Genomic DNA, 18,354 nt, shown 5'->3' with positions numbered 1-18,354 from the left:
GACAGAAGCAAGGAAAAGATAGCACTTCGATGATAAAAATGAAAGCTTCAGTTTATCAAAGGGGCTTTGACCTGTCCACTGATGAGAGAAGTGGTCGACTAGGTTCTAGTGAACGCAAACTGGACTCAGAAGAACTAGCTTGAGGTTTTCAGAGGTTCAGCCCTGTCACAGGATGTATCCCTCCTCTTATCTGCCTGCCTTCCTGAACTCACTAGAAATTAACAAGCAAACAATAAAATGATGCCATTTTTTGCCAAAAGTGCCTAGCCATTTGTGTTCGTTTCCATTTTTGGACATTCAGCTCAAGACGCAGAGTATCAGACAACTATGAGATAGGTAATTTTATCCACAAAAACCCTACTGAGCATAGGCTCGGTAGTCTGTTTCTTATCACTGATGTGCTATTAGGTTATTAAGGAACAGTAAACAGCTGACATTCTTTGTGGTCCTGAAGGGAGATTAAAACTTTCCAAAAGTGCTTCAACTTGCAGTATGTTGTTAGTCCATAAAAGTGCTATGTACAGATACAGATCTTCCTGATCTAGTGGTACTAGACTAGGAAGTTTCAGGACTTTCCTACGTGACAAAAACACTGGAGGTCAAAGTGGATGTTGCCTATGATCTATGTGACATTCAAAATGCCAAACATATTTCCCAGATGAAGGATTAATTTGCGAACCTGTATTCCACTCCTCGTCCCACCAAAATCATACTTCTCATTTGTCAAATGAATTTCATTAAGAGAGGGGGGAAGTATGAAGACAAACATTTACACTTCAGAAAGCAGCAGCATGAACTTTCTTGGGAAGGTTTGGAAGAGGAAACAAAATCTCCAAAGTCCTAACTGGAATCTCTTGGAACTCTCTGCTGCTCTTTTCAGATTTTCTGTTTCCCATTTGACCTTTTTTAATTTCCTTACCTTTTTAATATCAAGAAAGCGAGCCCTCGGAAACAGCATTGAGAAGCTAGAGAGAAGTATGTTTAGAGAGAGGATGGAAGGAACAGACTCCATGAAGTTCTGCTGTGGCTGTCTGTTTCATTTGCTTCAGTTTTCCAGCTTTAATGGCTCAGCTGTCCCCACATCAAGAATGCCATTTTTTGCTCAGTGTAACAGATTCCCACAGAGATGGTGCAGAGTATGCTCTCTTGTGGTGACTTTATTTTAACTTTGTGTCTTAGTGAAAGAAAAAGAAAAACCCATTCTGACAACGTATGTTTCCACATTACATTTAGAGGAAAACTATTTTTACAAGTTTTTCCAGTGCAACATTTCACAGAAATGCACTGGCACTCAGGGGAAGATTAGGTGCATGAGGCACACACCCACTGAGAACACAAGCATTTAATTCTTCCTCTGGAGACACATGAACCAAGTGCCCCACTGACTAGCATAATGATTTGAAGGACGAGTTAGCTCCTCTGAGACAGCAACAGTAAACAAGAAATCGAACAGCCCATTTCCGTGTGTACACACACGGAGGAAAATGAGTGCTATCAGCCCTGGCATCAAGTGGCTAACCCTCTCCTGCAAAGACCTTGACAACAGATAATCCATACCAATGTATGTGCACTCCCCACATGAAATCTTCCCAAATTTTCTTTTTTTTTTAAAGGAAGCTAGGTCTGGCAAGAAAACAGCTTTCAAAACAAACAAAAAAAAAGGGGGTGAATTCCGAACAGATGTGACAGCACACCGGAACGGGGCTCATTCTGTGGGCCAGCATCCTCAGTGGGCTCTGAGGAAAGGGCAAGTACATCTCTACTCTCAGGGGGCTACGGAAGCAGAAACACTGAAGGCACCTCTTCGCAAGACTGAGAGTAGTAATCGCAGCTATATAATAGCCCCTTGGCTGCCAGCAGCTCTAGTTAGAAAAGGGAAGCATTAAAAAGCACACAGCTTTTGGTTCCTCGCGCTTATTCATCATGAACGTCTTCCCAAACTTAAGAATTTAGAGTCTTATAATGGTTTTCATTAGCAATCTTGGGAATAGTGCATTGTATAGAAGCCAAAGCCCCAGCAGAATAAAATAAGTCTTACCAACAGGAGTGAATATGAAGTACCCCTACGAGCCAGACACATCTCAAAGCAGCTGCTTGTTATTTTTCTTTGGCATGTGTTTTTTTGGATATGAGACACCTTCATCTTCCTAACCCCAAACAGACAGAAGAACAGAACACACTGTGCCTATTGGGGGCCAAATCCTTGGCTGACAGAAATCAGATTCACTCCATTGAAATCAATATAGATGTTGTATCTGATACGGACTGGGATTCTGACCTCTTGCACTGGCCTCTCACACATCTGAGACATGGGTTACCCTAACAGCTATCACTTTGCTTCACCAAATAACACAGCTCTAAACACAGAGAGCTTAAGGTCTACAAAGAGGCAGGATCAGTCGGCTAATAAGGATACTACACAGGGGTCTGCGGATTTTGTGGGTTTTTGAATTATTGTTTTAGATTTAGAACAGATTTTCCCAGTATTCAAGACTCTGAAGAGACAGCGGTTGGCAATGTAACTTGGAATCTGATAAAACTAATCCTTCAAGTTCGTATGCCTCACTGACAGATTCAGTTTGAATTTGTATAGCCTTTACTTTACAATCACAGAACAACAAAACAAGCAAGACCCTAATGTATAAACCCCTTATCTCCAAAAAAAAAGGTAGCTATTTTACCTCATCTTCAGTGTAAAGGCTTCTTAGATGTAAAGATAGATTGCAGAGATATATTTGTTAAATTCCTGTTGGTCAAAGAAGAAGCTGTCAGATTATTTGCATTTTATTACTGCTTTTGAAAACACTGAGACCTTGCTAAAACAGAAGCTAGGTCTCACTTTCAGCAACTGAGACTAATGCTGTCAAGAATATGAAAAGCAAGATGTGTGTTTGAGGACAGATACAAGACCTAACATCTTTTTGCCTGAAAAAAGACCGGAAGAAATAGTGAGAAGTCATCTTGTTCTGCCCAGCAGCTCCAGTTGCTTATGTGAACGTCTCTTGATGAGTTGAGCTAGGTCTGTTGGTGTGTTGCAATCACCCTGGCAGGATTCTGGCAGGATTTCCAAGGCTATTAATTAGCAGATTACTCATCAGTGGGAGCTAGGGCATCCTGTAAACTGATGCTCCCTTGACCCTGCTGAATTAATTTTCCATAAATAAAGTGCAAACCTCGCAAATTTCATTGGTCTCCATGGGACAGATTTTTTTCCTTCATTTGCACAGCTAAAGCAACTATTCAAAACGATATAAAAACACCTGCTCAGCACTTAGATGGTAAAATAGCCCCAAAGTGGATCTTTATACAGAGTTTTCCATACTACATGTATGTCACTGAAACAAAGTGCATGAAATACTCAGGTAAACATGTCAACGCGTTTGCAGGCTGTGCTGCAGTCTGCTTGTAGCCTTGAACATCAGAATCTAGTGTGTTTAGAGGGGAAATGTTGACAAGAACACTGGGATTTCCTCCTTGTTTATTTAAAAAGTAAAAGAGGAGTTTTAACTTCTACCTGATGGGCAGATGGATCGATCTTGCATTAGAGCATCTGCAGGACAGCACACAGAGCTGGGCAGCACATTCTTCTTACGTATTGTGAATGCAGCACAGGATTCAAAGCTGAGCAGAATTTCACTTATACAACTGGTGGTTAACTCTGTGCCAGCAGTAATTAGCTTCTGTAAAGAGTTTATAACAAGAAACCACAGAACAGTTTTATTCTGATGAAACTGATGGGAAAAACCCATTTGCGTCTGTCCATGGGGTGTGAGCTCCAAGGCTTGGCAGGAGAATTGAGACGCAGGCTTTCAGGCCAACGGCAAAAAAATTCTTCACTGAACTACAGAGCAGCTTCCTTTTTAATAATTATTTGTATTACAGCAGCATCTCTAGTCCTAGTCAAGGATGAGGGCTCCTGGTATCATGAATGAAACAGCTAAATACAGGCAGGACCTTGCTCCCAAGCATGCATGGTCTGGTGCCCTGATTTGGCAAAAGCTAGCAGCACTTTAGCTAAATTTTAATACATTTATGCCAAGGAGATTGCTGTCAAAATTAGGTCAAATTTTGAAAAATCAAGGTCTTAATTATTAGTTAGAAAAACGTACTAATACATATTATTGATTCTAAAAGAGCAGTGAGTGTATGCTTAACCCTGAAGGTGGGACTAACTAATTTCAGTGTAATTACATCCATTGATAAAACTAGAGAAGCTGTTGCCAGTTTGTAGCATAAAAGCTTGTATTAACATCTGCATCCATACCAAAAGTGTGCTGGAACAGGTATTTTCTTCAATATGCTGGTAGCATACAGCATATAGAAGCCCCCGTCAGAGGGGCTCAGTGCCCTAAGTACCAGGCAAATACTGAGCTCCTGATCCTACAGCAAAAACATAAAGGGAAAGATGGGAGCGGAGCCATGAAGTTAACTTCAGCTAGCTACCTGGGGCCACACACCAGGTGGCTGCTGAGAATACAGACCAGATCACCTGTGTCACCGTTGTCATTAAAACACTTCAATAACTGATTTTACCAACAAAAAAAAAAACAAAGGAGGAAAAAAAGACATAAAAATACTTTACTTCATATATCCAGGTTTCTTGGAGAAAGTCTACTGAAAAACAGGCTCTTGCCAGACTTCGAGAGGAGAGCTGACAAGTGCATTGGATAAGGGAAAGTCAACGTTAACAGGACTGGACTTTCCCAGTAGAGGAAGCTATTGCAGGAAGAGAGCATGACTGAGCTGACCTGGGGAGGAAATTCTCTGCTCTTATGGCCACACTACCGGGGGGTTGCACAAGCGTGTGCTCCTGCTCTGACTGTGCTGGAGGCAGTGCCATCCACAGCCACCTCTGGCAGGGTGCTGCCCCAGCGCCTGTTCCTGGCTGTAACAGTGGAACTTCACTGCCGCTGCCTTCAGGAAATCACATTCTTAGAATTTGCCCCTCCTAGCCTGACGGCTTGGCAAGCTATGTCGTCTTTTGTATAAGGTACTACATGGATCAATCAACTGCTCACGAGGTAAACTCCAGCCCTCCCTTCTGCTCTCTCAACTCACCTCTCTTCAGGGAGATGAGATCTGTATGAACGCTGCAAAGAACACAATACACGTGCCAGGCTGGTTGGTAGCAAGGCATGAAATACCGAATGAATAACATCAAAAAAAAGTTCATGGTATTCAGTTCTATCAGACAGGGTAACAATCTGCCATACAAAAGCACGCTGGCTATCTGAATAGAGCATTCTTTAAAGCCTTAAGTGCAGGTGTAGCTGGTTTCTGTAAAGTATTGTGCCTTTAAACGTGCCCTGCATCACAAACGGGGAAAGGACTAATTGCAGCATATGCTCGTTTACCTGTGCTAGTCTAACACAGCTAGGTAACAACAGGAGCAAAAATGTGGCAACATGGGTTTAACAGCCAGAGGATGCAGCCAGAGTCCTTCGAAGTTTGTACTCTGGTTACTAGCACGTTAAACACCTCTCAGCTGCACCTCTGTGGTTGTTAGTATTTATGCTGATTAGATTAAGCTAGCACTGATATTTTTGCACTTGCTACAAGTGCACCTTCATTTTCTTGGGTGGTGTGTGCATACGCAGGGCAAGGTGTGAATAGGCACCCAGGGTTTGTCCCCAGGTGCAGGTGGGACTAGCTGCCTGATCCCAGCAGGGCAGAAGGAAGGAGCTGAGCAGCTCCGTGGTGGGGCAGCATACTGCAGCTCTCCTCCTAACTCCGTGGAATGGACCTCGGCATTGGGCAAAGGACAAATCATAACCGAAATTTGTAATTTGCCATACCTTCGGATACATGCATTTTTCTTAACACAAAAAAGGAAGTGGGCATGGTAAAGTAAGTGTATGATTAACTAGAGAGGAGATGTGGGCTCAGTACTTGGTTTTTCCTGACCAAGCTCTATCACCAACTCTGACATCCTATTGAAATTATTTCCCCTCCTTCGGGTTTTGTTTCTCTTCGCAGTTTCTCTGTTTCATTCATTTATGCTGTAGTTTCTCTTGACATGTTTTGCACAGTACATAGCAACAGAGTCCAGACTTACTCCGGGATTTTGGGCACGACTGTAGTAGAAATAAGCAGTAATTCAAATGTGATACTCCTGTTCCTTAGCATACATGCACTTCCTGCCAATTGAAAAAAGCAAGTAAAAAGAGCTTTGTTTTTGCTTTTTTTTTTTCCTTTTTTTTTTTTTTTTTTTTTTTTTTTCCTACAGACCTGTGCACCTAAAGAGAGGAGCAGGTGATGAGGTGCTTGGGCTCTGTACCAGCTCTCTGAGCAGAAAGGCTGGAGTTCAGGACTCCTGCTGACAACCTGTATCATTGTTCATGGCGAAGCCAGCTCACTCCTGTGCTTCTGTCTGCCATCACAAACAGCAGATCCGAGCCTTTCAAAATTTGTCAACGTTGCAAATGCACTCAGACTTAAATACTTTTTGTCCAGCATCCACAAGAGTCCTATAAGCTAAGCTCGGAAGTGACTTTACGTGACAGCAGTGAAAGAGAGAAAGGCTAGTCCCGGACTATTAGTCACTGGCTTGCTGCTATCGGATTTCACTAACAAGAGGTGGCACTGGCACCTTGTTGTTCTGAAGCTACTGGAAAGTCATTAGCTTCGGTTCCAAAGCCAAAATCTCCTGCGTTCCCTTTTAACAGCAGCCAAGAGATCTTGATTAAAAAAGATGTATAATTAAAAAAGATGTAACAGGAAACTGAAGACAACCTCTAATCAATCTAATCCTGAGCTTTATTCCACGGAGAAAATAAACCAGAAAGGCTTTATCCTTGGTATGTTCTGAACAGTGCGCCATTAAATCTGGTCCCAGTAAGTATCACAAAAAAGCAGGTGAGGAAAAGAGGGTAAAAAGGATCAAATGGCTGAGTTCCTGAAGGTAGGAAACAGCTTTCTTGTTGTATCTTCAGCTTCCAGGAGAGAGGGAGTGTCCCGGGCTTTATCCTGCTGGAGGCACTCTGCCTGGGGAGGGAGCGTCCTCATGAAAGGCATTGTGCTCAGCTCCTGGGAGGGCCCGTTTGCCTGTCAGGGAAGCATCAGGGTTAGCTCTGGGGAACAGGATCAGCCTGCATCATCCTAGGGAGGCTCCTCATCCGGCCCTCAGAGAGAGGGAGGGATTGGCCTTCTGCCCGCCGGTAACCTCCCCAGCCCCTGGACGCTCTGCGTGCAGCCACCCAGCCGTCGGGGCGCAACGACGGGCCAGGCTTCAAGGAGAAGGAGCAGGCGCAGGCAGAACGGGCAAACATAAGGGCAGATTTTAGTTACAGATCAGTAGTTGCTCCCCTGACCTAAACGCTTTAAAGAACTACGTGGAGCTGCTAGGTTCAGATGCTGCAAGTTAAGTTTGTGGTGCTGGGACCACAGACCGTGCATGACATTAGTCCAGCACGTATGGTATATCCCTGTTTCTTGATGCAGTTACTTGCTAAAAACAACAAGAACAGCAATCAGCCCTGGTTCTCTAAATAGGTTTAAAGATTCTTTTCTAGATCCATCTTAAAGTGATCGGTATTTTCAGCAGCGAGTAAATGAGGATCACTCTTCAGGCTGCAGAGAAGTTGCAGCAGGGCTTGGCTCCCACCATGTACACACACCAGCATTACTGGTCTCAATTCTGAACGAGGCCTGCAGGCACTACTAGAGTACAAATGATGAATGCCAAGAATGATGGAGTAGTCTTGAGGGAGCACATCATTACAAGAGCTAGGTATTAGCATGGACTGAACCCATGCCCCCGGAGGATATGGAAATTTATCTTAAATGAGACATAAACAGTCATGTAGCTGCAGTCAGGGTCATCTGTCTTACCAGTTTTCAAAGCCTAAGATGGCTCAGCGAGCAATGGGGCAGCCATGGTCCTTCCAAGATTCCTCAAAAGAATTTTGGAAGAAGCAAAGAAGGGACTGATGCTGAGCAGCCCAGCAGCACATCCACTCCCTTTCGCGACCCGTGAAGCTCAGTAAGAGGAAGGAGCCACCGTCACTGCGGCTCACAGCTCAGACAAGTCACCCTGGCTCCAGCAGAGCAGGTTCCTCACTGGAGCAAACATTATATGGCAGGTTGCAGATACCTACACGAGTCTGTGCTTCTTTGGCATGCTGGTGGCATTGCAGCCTGCTGGCTGGCAGAACTTGAGGAACTTTGTTAGGGTTACCAGCCAGTCAGCCTTCTGTTAACCTTCAGCATGCAACACGTGCCCAGGACATTACTGCTGGATTTTCCTTGTCCTCTTGATAAGATGTATCACTGAGCAGGAAGCAGCTTCTGGGATAGATGGGGAATGATGCTGAAAATAATTTGAAAGGAAGAGAGGGCGAAAATATACTGTTGTGATGTTTCTGAGTAAATAAATATAACAGTGATGGAAGCTCCTCTGGCAGAGACATTGGCAGAGCCTCCACAAATTAGTTTAGCACTAGAGAATTGACATGGAATGGAAACAAGGCGTTCAAAGCGAGGACATGCTTTGACTAAGCACGAAGCTGACGTTATTCAAGAAGAAGTGGAGTTGGCTCCAGAGCAGCTAATTCATGTCTCCTTATCTTCCTCTGGCAGGGCTAGCTGCTTCAAGACCACTTGATGTGTGCCTGCAGCTTTCTCCCCCTCCCCTCACTGTGTGCCTTGCAGGAAACAAAACCTGGTTCTGTTGTAAAGGACCCCAGCTCCCCATGGGCTGCAGCCTATCGGGCATCTGTGTCACACCCCAGCATTCAGACGTGGATGGCAATATCTGCCCTGGCTCTAAGACCAACACTGTGCTAAAACATTTGCTGGAGTACAAATGCCAGTTATAAGTTTTGTTTTTGTCACATTCCTGTGTTAGTACGAGGTCTAGTAAACACAGATACACTGTCATAAAGACACTTTGCAAGTAGAATGTCATTCGCTTAGCAAAACTCAACTGATGACAAATTTTACTGCTTGTAACATTTTTTGTTGGAATAAGCCTGTTACAGATTTCAGGGGAGATAATCACAACAACAGGTTTGATATCTGCAAAGTATAACATTTTCTTAATCTCTGGTAGTTAAATTAATTTTCTCTGCCATTCATTCAGCAGAGCTAGTATTACATGGACAGAGATACTACAACATCGTGCTGGACCATTCTGTCATAAAGTAAGTCCTGGCTTATACTGATATTTAAAAAAAAGTTGGCCGTGTTTACTATGCCTTGTAGCTTGTCTCTCACATTCACGGTGAGTTTCCTATCTGCAGAATGGCACCTGAGCAGGAATTGCTCTTGGGATAACTACTTTTTACTTCCTTGACTGTCTCTATTTACGGACTAAGAGAAAGCAAGTGCAACATGGAAGGACCAGAATCGTAGGGCTGCCACGTTCTGACCTGACACCTGTGTTCCTAAATAAGTTTCAAAATACACCAGGGTTAAGGACAGGCTTAGGCCAAGCTGGGAATCAGGCTGGGTTAACCTCAGCGGATATTCCAGGTCTGAGCTCTATCGCCATCAAAAGCTGACCTCTGAGCTCTGCAGTGTAACGGTGCTGACTGATACAAGGGCTGTGATAACTTTAAGCTCAGGCCTAACTGTCTGTATAGACCAAAACGGCTGCTGTTACCCTGTTCCTTCATCTGTCTGAGGACACCCTCTGTCAATTCACCAGGACTACTGTCCTCTCCTGTTTTCCTAAATCTAAGCACTCCTTTAGGCTTCTGATTTCAGCCATGCTGTCCCATCACGGGTGACCTTTGCATTTCTTCCTGCAGCCCTGTTCCCAACGCAGGGGCTGACCCTGCCCGAAGTGGTAGAGCTCGGTTTTCCCAGGGCCACAGAAAGCAGAGGGGAGGACTCTTGCCAGGACACCTCCTCTCTGCTTCCTGTTTACGTGGCCCGGCAGCACGCCAAGTCTGCGTGGTGCTTTTTGTCTACATGGCCAGCGAAGGTTTAGGAGCAGGTGGAAGGGAGGCTGACTCAGTTCATCCCTCTTAGTTTATGCTGAGCGGACTACATGTCGATGTGAACTCACCCTGTGCTCTGGCCTCACTCAGCTTTATAGTTTGGTGGTTTCCAGTGAATTTCCAACAACCTCTCAGAAAACAATTCTGCGTTATTCCTAGCTCTAAGCGCCTCACTTTTTTTCCCTCTATTATCACCTTCTATTTTGTAATACCTCCAAAGAGGGAACAACTTCTACTATCCTTGTCTAGTAACAAACCGAGTACACTTCCAGGGTTGAATAGCACTGAGTATTTATAATCACCTGGGACACAATCCTCAGCATTTCAAGTAGAGCGAAGTGGCGTTACCTTTGAGTCATGAGTTGGAGAACTGACAGATCCTGCTACAAAGGCAGCATCCATGAATGACTCCTCAGTGGAAAAAACGGGCTGCCAACGTATTGCTAGCATCTGTTACAGCAATGGCAGTGACATTTTAAAATACTAAACCCAGTTGGTAAGTTACTATTTTAGAGCAGATGTATAAATTCAGCACACTTTCATCAAAACCAGAGCATGCATCCAGCAAATTGGAACTTGATGTCGGCAGTAAACATTTGTACAGTGAACACAAACATGCAACATGAGAGTTGTGTGTCATGCCTTCGGTAACCAGCACCGGGGAGGCTTGGGGCAAGAAAATGTTTCATACTGGCTTTCTTGACCAAAGAGACAACTTCTTCCCTAAATAAATAAATAAATAAATAAATAAATAAACAAATAAATAAAATGTGTGCAATTCAGAGACGGGGGCCTTGCCTTATGTGGTATCAGTTAGAAGAATCATTCATGGTAGGGAAAGAACTCAACTGCTTATGAGGGAGGTGTTTGTTCAGCCTTACAAGCTTTGAAATGTACGGACTGGTGAATGTAAGCGAGCATGAAATCTCTTCAGCCCTACGTTAACCTCACGGCTGCAGCTCCTAGTGCCAGGAGCACTAAGAAGAACATTCCTGCTCAGTTACAGCACACCAAGGGACAGAAGGAGCTTGGGCAAAGGACAGCAACAAACGTAGAAGCCTTGGTGTGAAACAGTTAAAAGTACTTGACTCATGTCTTTTCAGGAATTAAGGACTAGCTGTGAAAAGCTCTATTGACTTCCAGGGAACCGGGCTGTAAACACCACAGCAGAACTGACTCTGAGGACAGTGTAATGTATCTGACGGGTACAAATCTTCACATGGCCAGCATCAGGCGAGGTGCTTGTCAAAACGGCATCTGCAGCTGTTCCCTTTTCAGGCTGTTTACTCTGCAGGAGGATTTACCATCTGTGCAGAAAAACAATGCACACCCCAGAAATCAGTGTCTGTCAGATGAAGCCCAGTCTCGTGGCTGAAGCACAGGACGAGCAGTCAGGAGATTTGGATTCTATTTATTGCTCTCCGAGTGACTCCCAGAGCAAATAAGGGGAAATCACTTTGCTGTGTCTTGTTTTCTTTACTCCAACGTACTACTTTACCTAATTAGTGGTATGAACACCAATTGTTTGTGTGTATAAAGTGCTTTTTGTTCTTTGGATTGCAATGGTAAAGCAGAACGGAACAAGATGTATTTCCACAGAATTTTTAAAGCTTCAGGAATAGCAGGTCAACCTTTCCACGGCAGCAAAGGGTCTGTAGAGCATATCACAAAAGACTCAAAACCTGTGCTCACCTCTCTTTCATACTGAGTATTCTAAAGAAGTGATCTATTAGAGATCATGGCAAAGAGAGCATTAGAAACAGTTGACAAAAGAGAGAGAAAGAGCATATTTGTTCAGAAGTGAGCCAATGACCACAAACTTGGGAGATTTTTTTTTTCATCTTGTTACTGGCATTGGCAATTAATGCCATTGAAGGGTCAAGGCATTCCTATATACAATACACTTTCCTCTTTAGAATAAATTTTTTTGAGCTTTTCTGAATCAGAGCACTACGGCTGTGCAGGGCTCAGTCAGACCTCCTGCCCTGCACGGCACATTTCTGCGAGAAGCACCAAGGTGGGAGCGTGCCGTGCACAGCAGCACCATGCTTTGGAAGCACAGTAACTTCACAAGCTGTCCCAGCGGAGTCACATGAAATTGAGCTCCGGTTTGCTGAAATGTTTCGTGAGTTTCTTGGACTGCCCTTGCTCTGGGATTAGCCCTGGGCCTCTATCAAAATTGTGAGGCAGATGACATATGGGTCTTCACTGAGAACACTTCTTTAAAGCCTAACAACATGAAAGAGTTATGATTCAGGTTCCAAATAAATGTATGGTAATAATAATCCATAGCTTAAATGCATTTATGGAGAAAGACTGAGTAATAAGACAAATGCTGTTGTCAGTTCCACTGCTCTATCTTGGTTGGATGTATGTGAAGTTATGTTCCTCTATGGCACTTGAGGAAAAAAAACCACTTTGTTCTACTTAAATTAATGTCGTTGCCAAAGTACTGTATTATTGTAATTCATATTTTCTGCCTCCCACTGAATAACTGTATGATCAGTCCTCCTCTTTTACTACCTCAGAGTGGATCACAGTATATATAAGGAAAACAATCTAGCCATTTTTGTGTTTCCTTTTAATTTTTCTGTTGTTATTGAGTCCTAAATGATCTTGTTTTTGTTTTTACTGCTCTGTAATGAGTCACTAGCTTATTTAACTTAATTTTATTGTAATTGTTATCTTTTCATTCTTGTTTTTTTCCACTCAGTTACTCATAAGACCACAAGATATAAACAGGACACTGTTGCTTGGACAACTTCTGAGGGTAATTTTTTTCACTGTTGCCCAAATTTAAAGTAAGTTACTGAATGGTCCTCACTTCCTAGGAACTTTCACTTCAGCCCATATATATTTTCCCATGTCATGTTTCTGTTGATCCTTACATCTTCCAACTAAAAGGTCTGCCTGTCTTGTTTGGATGTTTTCTGGAAGCTTTCTTCGGCTTTCCTTTCATGGCTGATGTAAATTTTTCCATGGAAATTTTAGTGATAGAAAATCAAGTTTAATTTTATATCTTTTTTTTTTAGCAGCAAATAAATTTTGCCAAAAAACAGTGTTTTAATTGAATATTTGGGGGAAATAGTTATCCAGAGAAATGTTAAATCTTCCTTTGCCATCTCCCCCATCTCCTGCATTGACTTTTTCTTGCTAGATTTCTTCTCTTCAACCTGGTTTCCTAAGGGAAGGGGATTTTTGTGGTTGTGCCATGCTTGCATAGGTTACATTCACATGTCTCTATTTATCCATCAGTCTTTTATAATTTTGAAGCAACTGGCAATTTTTCACTAAATCTGATATAAAGACAGAGGTCTCAATTATATTAAGATTTTCTGTTTCATTGTAGTAGTCAGAGATTTTATTAACGCATCTACGAAGGGAAAAGCTTCAGCTGAAGTGACTTTGTATTCACGGAAAGCAGATGAGAGGGAACAGTGAACGCCCGCCTATGGGAAAATATTCCCTTGGGGTTCACACCCAGGAGAACACACTGCTGGACAGAAGGGCACAGAAAACCAAGATTCATTACATTTGCCACTCTTTGTATTTTATTTCCTATGAGGCTAGAAATCCTAGCAAACTGTAAGACAGACTGACTATAAGTGTGCACCATGTTTGATTAGAAAAGGTTTGTATTTTAGAGCAAATAAGTTCTTTAATGGTTTTGTTTCAGGTGACCTGCAGCTTTAAAACTCTTATGTGTACCCAGGGGACTAGGAGACTTAAAAGACTTCCAAAAAATACATCTCTTTTGCATATCTATCTGCAGCTTTTACATGAAATGAAGTTTATGGAGTATTCTGAAGCAGTGTGAACCACAGAATTTCAACTGCCTCTGCAAATAATCTCCATTAGACCATAGATTATTGATAGAGATGCCACAGAAAAGCCACAGCTATTAGCCACTGCCCTGCAGCATTGAACAGATTGGGTATGCCATGCCTTGAGAAGGGGAACCTTGGAGTGGCCATGGCAAGTGGTGGTGAATTTTAGGCTCAGGCTTTGATAAACTCCAGGTGCCGGGGAAGAGGCCTTAGAGATTAAAAATATAGTGATTTTCTCTGAGTCAGCAACAGGCTGGCCTACCTCCTCGCAGAAGGAGGTACCAGGACGTCTGAAATGCCACCCACAGGACAAGAGGTCAAATTGAACTTCTGACCAGTGTGATCATTAAAAAGTCTGTGGCTGCTTTTGCAAGAGTTAACACCAGCTAACTGAAGTCAGATTCCAGCTTGGGTAATTCCATTCTGCCTCTCTAAAATTCCCCTTTTATTTCAAACAGATGCAATATTTTTTCACTTCCTCCATTAAAGACTGCCAAGTAGCTTTGTATGTTTTGTTGAGTACATGCTGTGTTTTACCCCGAATGCAGCTACAATGCCCAGTGACTGACCCACCGAGAGCTTTGGTACCCTCAATACTATTTGTGGGGGAAAAAAAATTTGTTCTCTCTATTCGAATGCAGAACTGCTAAACTTATCATACAGTGCTATGGTCTGTAGCAAGTAGCCAACAAAAGTTAGCAGTAGGAAGATTTTGTCCCATGGACAGATCGAGTATGAAGCAGGAGGCCTAACCTCTAATTTTAGCTCTACTAGTTATCTCCCCAAGCAACTTTGTCATGTTCATTTACCTTCTAGAAAGGTCAAAACCACCTCAATTTTACTTTGGAACAAGTTGGCTTGGACCCTTAATCTCTGTGCCTCGACACCCACTAGGAAAAGTGGAACAGCAACGCTCATCCAGCAAATATTTAATATTTGCTATAATGAATGATTTTTGGTCACCTTCAAAGGGAAATGTATTTCCCATTTCTTTTAACACATAGAAATTGATGGATGAACAAATCAATCAATTTATACCATGCTCAGTGCTAGACAGCTCTTAGTGCTTGGTAGCAGTAAAGGAAAATGCAGAAGTAAAGCCGGCAACCCTAATTAAAAGCATGCTCAGTGAGACACAACTGTGGCTTGGTCTTAACGAGCGTGCAATTGAGATAATGTAAAAGCAATTACTTTAGCAGAGGCAATTTACTGAAAAATTGTTTTTACTGAGCACTAACTTATTCAGTTCATGGGCTTGCTGCCAAGCAAGAGCCAATTAGTGCCACTGACTATGGGGACACCGAGATGTGGCCACCTGCCTGCTGAGACGCACCCCGCATCATTTCACGGACACCTTGTGGTTCCTCTGGGTCTGTGTGAATGCCATTTCTAACCTGTGCTCAGCAATATGCACTGGTACGGCATCTTTCATCCTGGGTGACACCCCAGCACACTGCTAACTTAGTTAACTAATCTACAATCTGTATTTCTTTTTTCAACCGTGATGTGTGACGTGCCTACACTAGACTTTAGGGTGAGACGTACTGGTGTAAATCTCGCATTGCTCCATTAATTTCTGAATTTCCATCAGTATAACTGAGGCATGTATCTGGCTTTCCGATCATAATGCACTTCTTCCAGGACTGAGGTTCAGTTGACCTCCCAGTTTGCCAACGAACTGGAGAGGTAAATGACAAAATGTAAACGAAAAGAGCATTCAGGTTCCCTTACCAAGGACTGCGATGAACTAGCAGTGACATAAAAATCAAAAGATAACCTCTGGGCTTTTTCTGCCATTCACAGGATTTCTGAAGTCAAGTAACACTCACTAAATTTTTATATATAAAAAAAAAAAAAGTAAATGTGTAGCCTTTTGGTTGCAATTCAAGTTCTAATAAAACTGTTTATTGAACTCCTTGACCCCTTCCTGGAATCTGCCTGAGCTTCCCAGAACTTGGTGTCATGTGGCTCTCAGTCATTAATAACCAAGTATGACACAGCACTTTAGACGCACAGCAGCCTTTTCTGCCTTCCAGCAGGCGCCAGGACAGCGCGGAGAGCACAAACAGCTCAGCCCCGGCTGCGGGAGCCAGCCCCAGCGCAGCGTGGCCGTGATGCAGCGGCGAGCAGAAAGGGCAGGGGCAGGAAGTGATTCATCCGAGTACTGTACAACGTGCGGGACATGATCAAAAAGATCCCAGCGTTCGGGCAGCACGGAGCTGGGCAAACAGCTCCGGGCTCCATCCTGGATTGATCTCCCCCTCTGTTTACACGGACGGGCTCCTCCAGCGGCCAGCTGTGCATTAAAGGCAGCGGCTGGTGCTAAAGAGGGTCAGTGAATCCAAAGACCTCTGAATACATGGCTGATCTGTTCTGTCCACCCACTCATTTACGTTTATAGAGCCCTTCTGGCTTTTGCCTGGAAATCTTTGGCTTTCAAACTAGAGATCTCTCCAGCGGTTCTCCAGCTTTTGGCCTGCATTAGTGTTCGCAGAATCTGTTCAGCTGTTTCCTTGCCAGTTCCCAACCCCTAGCAGCCCCCCCGGCCCGCCCCAGCCCCATGGCTACTTAATCATCTCTTCTTGTGACAGCCGGGCTGTGGTTAAGAAATTTTGAGTGTCAGTTTCCAAAGGGCAAAGCTGTTGTGTCTGCTGTGGCAAGATACATTCCAGGTACGATCTGCCTCCCCACTTACATGCCTAAAAGAAGAAAAGGCAGGAATACTGCTGTACGGAGGAGCTGATCACGTTCCAGTGTGAGATGCTGCACTTGAGCTACAGGGGAATGAATAAGGCTCATTGTGAATTGATTCAGAAGTCGTATCTTTGCCAGATTTGGATTTAGTTATACACATGCGTCTCCTATAAACCAAAAAGTTGTACGGACCTATGGGGAAAAGGAGGTTACTTTCTATCAAGTTCCTTGCGTTGCCACTCACTGTGATTTTACTGGAGTGGCTCAGAACTTGCTGTAGGAACTTCAATGGGGAGGGAATAGGAAGGAGAGAAAATTGAAATCTCAAACTAGATGGAAAATAATACATTAAATCAAATTATGGTTTTATTTTCCTTCCTGTTTGTGCCCTAAGCTTCCTGTACTTATTTCTCCCTGTCTCTTTCCATTCTATCTGCAACACAAGTTTGCAAACACCACTGCTCGGCATGCTCAGTTCAGTTAAAGTTCATTTGTTAAGAAAAGAGAGATGGCCCTGAGCCCCTGGAATAAAATCTCCAGCACCTCAGTCCACTACTCCAAGCGTCAGGCAAGCCTTGACCGACCTTCTCAAATACAAACACAGCACAGATATGTCATTTTAAACAAAAACAAGCACATGGAAAGAAAAAAACATTTGCCTCCAACCCCAGTCCTTCCTCTGGGCAGAGAATGAGAGAACAAAGTGCTTGCAGCAGTGTTGCTTTATGCGAGGCTGGGAGGTGTTCAGAAAGTATGGTGATCGGACTGCTGTTGACACTACTCTAGAAAAAATCCAGCATTTAGAGAAATACAGGGCTCTAGACCACGAGATTTGCATTATACCCAACAAGTTAAAGGCTCACTGCCTAGTCATCTACTCTAGGCTGTTAACTGGTCATTTACTCTGCACAGCTAACGGGTGTTAGCTAACACATTCCACATCCTGGTCTAGACAAAGCCTAGAAGCAAGGAAAGCAAACAAATCACACATGGAGTAAAGACTGTACCAGAGAGAAAAAATGAAGAGAGACACTGTGAGAAAAGAAGAACAGACAAAGAGGAACACAATGAAATGGAAAAAAAACCACAACTATCTTCGTAATGAGCAGGACCAGCTGAGCTTTCGAGGGGTGCTCTTCTTCCTAATCCATAACACATGCTCCTTAACTCCAGTTATGTGTTTGTTTATTTGTTGTGTGTTTTTGTAAAATGAATCACCCTCAGAAAAAAAGCAGGGATTTAAATTACAGAGGGCAAAAATCTCATTGTACGTCAACTACTTTGGCAAACTCCATAGGTAGTTCAAGAGGAAAAGCTACTTGGGAATTTTCCGACGAAGTGTTTCTCTGATTTTCTTTAAAGGAAAACGACACTATGTTGAACCTGAATCTTCATGGGAACAAGCACTGGAGCTGTCCTATTTTGTATAAATATTAAATATGTATTGAACTTAGTCTCCAACATCCCACAGAAGTGCTCTGACCATTGGGACTCAAAATGATTTCTTTATTTAGGTCCAGTGGTTTGCTCAATTTTTAATCAAAACAGAACAGCACAACAGGAGCGCCCTAAAGCAAGCACCGGGCTGGTGATTAATACCTTCACATTAGACTTGGGGCATGGGTTCCACTTCTGGGTTTGACTTATGAAATCTCTCACAACCCAGCTAATTGTCCGAGCTACTGGGCTAGTAATTACTTTCGGGTAACGCTTGCATATTCCTCATTACAATTTGGGGAAGGTGAACATTTTAACCCAGGGTAGAGAAGAAAATGTTTCAAGAGCTTGAAAATTGTAACTGGACTGAAAGACTGCTTCATAGGCAGTGACTTGTTTTGCATGTTTATGTTTGCCAGGTTTGAAGATGTGTATATGCCCCATGTTTGTCTGCA

General features: G+C 43.2%; 1 protein-coding gene across 9 annotated transcripts in view; it reads right to left on the bottom strand.

The window, feature by feature from the left end:
• LOC310882529 (uncharacterized protein) overlaps window positions 1–18,354 on the bottom strand; it is a gene marked incomplete at its 3' end in the record, with an annotated part of 172,510 nt that overhangs the window by 73,147 nt on the left and 81,009 nt on the right. The window lies entirely within an intron of this gene.

The sequence above is a fragment of the Anser anser genome (genome assembly GCF_964211835.1).
Source record: "Anser anser genome assembly, chromosome: 16".
NCBI classification, from domain to species: Eukaryota; Metazoa; Chordata; class Aves; order Anseriformes; family Anatidae; genus Anser; species Anser anser.
The sequence above is the reverse complement of the archived record's forward strand: the minus strand, read 5'-3'. Positions and strand labels throughout refer to the sequence as shown.